Source organism: Humulus lupulus, chromosome 5, assembly GCF_963169125.1.
Source record: "Humulus lupulus chromosome 5, drHumLupu1.1, whole genome shotgun sequence".
Classification (NCBI taxonomy): domain Eukaryota; kingdom Viridiplantae; phylum Streptophyta; class Magnoliopsida; order Rosales; family Cannabaceae; genus Humulus; species Humulus lupulus.
Window position 1 is genome coordinate 37048376 of NC_084797.1, and position 2940 is coordinate 37051315.

A 2940-nucleotide genomic window follows, 5' to 3' on the forward strand; every position below is an offset into this window, starting at 1 on the left:
TGAGCATAGCAATTGGATCAACTTTTAGAACTCCTACCACCTTCTTATTTTCTCGCTCATATGGCCAATTATAATTATTCATGGCCATTTCCTCTAAAAGCTCGTAAGCTTCATTAGCGCTTTTTCTCATTAATGCTCCACATGTTGCTACATCTATAATAGTCCTTGTGTTTCCCCTCAGTCCATTATAGAAAGTGTGCACCAACATCCATTTCACTATACCATGATGTGGACATTTTTACAGCAGCTCTTTAAACCTCTCCCAAGCGTCATATAGCGATTCCCCCTCAAATTGACAGAAATTATTTATTTCACCTCTAATCCGTGCTGATTTATCGAGAAGAAAATACTTAGTAATAAATTTTTGAGCAAGATCTTCCCATGTTAGAATGGAATTGGCTTGTAGCGATATCAACCAACTTTTAGCCCTATCTCTCAATGAAAACGGAAATAGCCTCAAACGGATTGCATCATTACTAACTCTGTTCATTTTGAAATTATCGCATAACCCCAAAAAGTTGGTAATATGGAGGTTCGGATCCTCATTAGGTAGCCCCCCAAACTAAACACAACTTTGAACCATTTGAATTATTGAGAGCTTGATTTCAAAATTGTTCGCTTCCACAGTAGGTGGACGAATACTAGAATGTACCCCTGTAACAGTAGGGAGTACATAGTCCCTCAAAGATAAATCTGCCTCAGCTGCAGCATTCCCCGCATTACCCTGATTCAGAATGTTATTAGCGACATTATTGACATTCTGGGCCATCTTTTCAAGTCTTTTCTGTTTTCTTTCTCTTTTGCTGGTTTTATCAATCTCAGGATCAACAAGTACTAGTATTTTCGACCCCTTACATCGCTTAAAAATAAGTCACCTGAAATTGAGAAATTTAAAAGCAACTCGATTTAGAAAACGTTAAATGAAAACCAAAGTAGATTGAAAAATGACTATATTTGATATTGATTATTAGTCCCCGGCAACGGTGCCAAAAACTTGATCTGTAAAATCTGTATGCAAGTATACGTAGTAGTGTCAAGTAATAAAGTCTGTAAAAAAAACAGAGATCGCCCCACAAAGACTATTAACCAATTACCAATAATTGTTTTTCACTTTCTATTTGGTGATTAAAATTAAGATGAATAATTCTAAACTATAAACTTAATTTAAATAACTAGGAATAGAATAATAAATTAACGAATTAAAATCAATAATAAAAAGCCTAGGAATTAATATCATCAACTTTTCATTCTATTAATTTTACTAATCAATTCCAAATCTCTTCTTCCTATTCCAATAGCAGGTTAACATAATCGATTTCTATTCTTTTTCAAGATATAAGATCTCAGCCTATTTGCAGGTTTTCTACATCTCTGTGATAAACTTAAACATATAGAAGGCATTAAGCAAGGAAACCTAATTACTACACAAGTCATAAAGTTACTTTCGTCCAATATACAACCTATGTCTATATAATGACAGCATATTCAATTCTCATTTTCGAATTTTGAATCAAAACAATTAAATCAAGTAAATAGTGATCAAGTATTTACTAGCATTAAAAAAAACATCATATAGATAAGAATAGAGAAGAAGTATCAATAGAACATCATAATAAAATTAAATTGAAATTAAAGTGACTACATTAATCCCTAGATAAAAGATTTAGTTCATAGATAACATAATGAAAATAAACTTCAAATAATTGTTCATAGAAAATAACCTAAAGAATTCAGATGAAAAAGAAATCTAATTACAGCAGCCTTTTCTAAATCTAGGGTTTATAAAACTAAAAATGCCTCCAAAATTCGTAGAATAATGTCCCTTAAATAGTTTTCCAAGGCTCCCAAGTGAAAATACTGTTTTGTCCTTCAAAAATTGGCTAAAAATCTCAAAACCGCGTCAATAGCGCTGTAACGCTAGGTTTTGGGTGTTGTAGCGCTATTGACAGAGTCGAATTGCCTCAAAATTTAATGCACTAGCGTTGTAGCGCTGTTGCGCTACTCTTCAGTTCTTGATAGCGTTGTAGCGCTTGTGTTGTAGCACTGTAGCGCTACTTACAGATTCAACAGTTTCAATTTTCCCTTTTTTAGCGTTGTAACGCTACTTTCTCAGCGTTGTAGCGCTATTTACAGAATCATTACTCGAACATCTTGCTCCTAAAAGACGCAATTTCTCCAAAATAACTCCATTTTCTTCCACTTTCACTTCATTCCACTCTTTTCACCATCTTAGCATGAAAAACCTTAAACATGAACAAGCGATCGTAATTCTACAATAAAATAGCCCTAAACTAATGGAAACCTTCATAAAAACTAAACCCTAAACGAGCCTAAAACTCGTTTATCATGCCCAACCATTCCACATAAGAAACATGCCCTTGCTCGGAATTCTCCCAGATGACGCCTCTTGCATCGAGCGCATTTTGGATAAGTCCTCCAGTTCTTATTTTTTCTTGAAAAAATAAACAAAGGTATCACTGTCTGAACTTTGTATACTCTGGCACTCTCTTTCATAATCTCATTTCTTGTGCTCTCAACAACAAGAGCCTTCCCTACCACCTGAGAGTAGGTAGAGATTTCATGCACTAGGGCAACTCTAATGCCCTGAGCTACACTAGGATTCAATCCCTGGATAAACCTTTCCTTCCATGCTACTTCCGTGGGTACCATATCAAAAGCAAACTTGGTCAACCCATCGAATCTATTAACATACTCTGTCACTATTGCATTTTCCTGAACTAGGTTCAGAAACTCATTCATCTTAGCAGTCTTGATTGCATCATAGTAATATCTTTCATTAAACAGCTGTCTAAATTATTTCCAGTCCATCACAGTTGTATCTCGTGTCTGGGATACTACTTCCCCCCATGTCCGGGCATCATCTCGCAATACATATATAGCACAAATCACCCTATCGTGACCTACCACCCTCATACTATC

General features: G+C 35.2%; 1 non-coding gene across 1 annotated transcript; it reads left to right on the forward strand.

The window, feature by feature from the left end:
* The first annotated feature begins 218 nt into the window (after positions 1–218).
* On the forward strand, positions 219–325 carry LOC133780726 (small nucleolar RNA R71). Its single transcript, XR_009869544.1, has one exon. It is a non-coding gene; the product is annotated as a small nucleolar RNA R71 (small nucleolar RNA).
* The last annotated feature ends 2615 nt before the right edge of the window (positions 326–2940 follow it).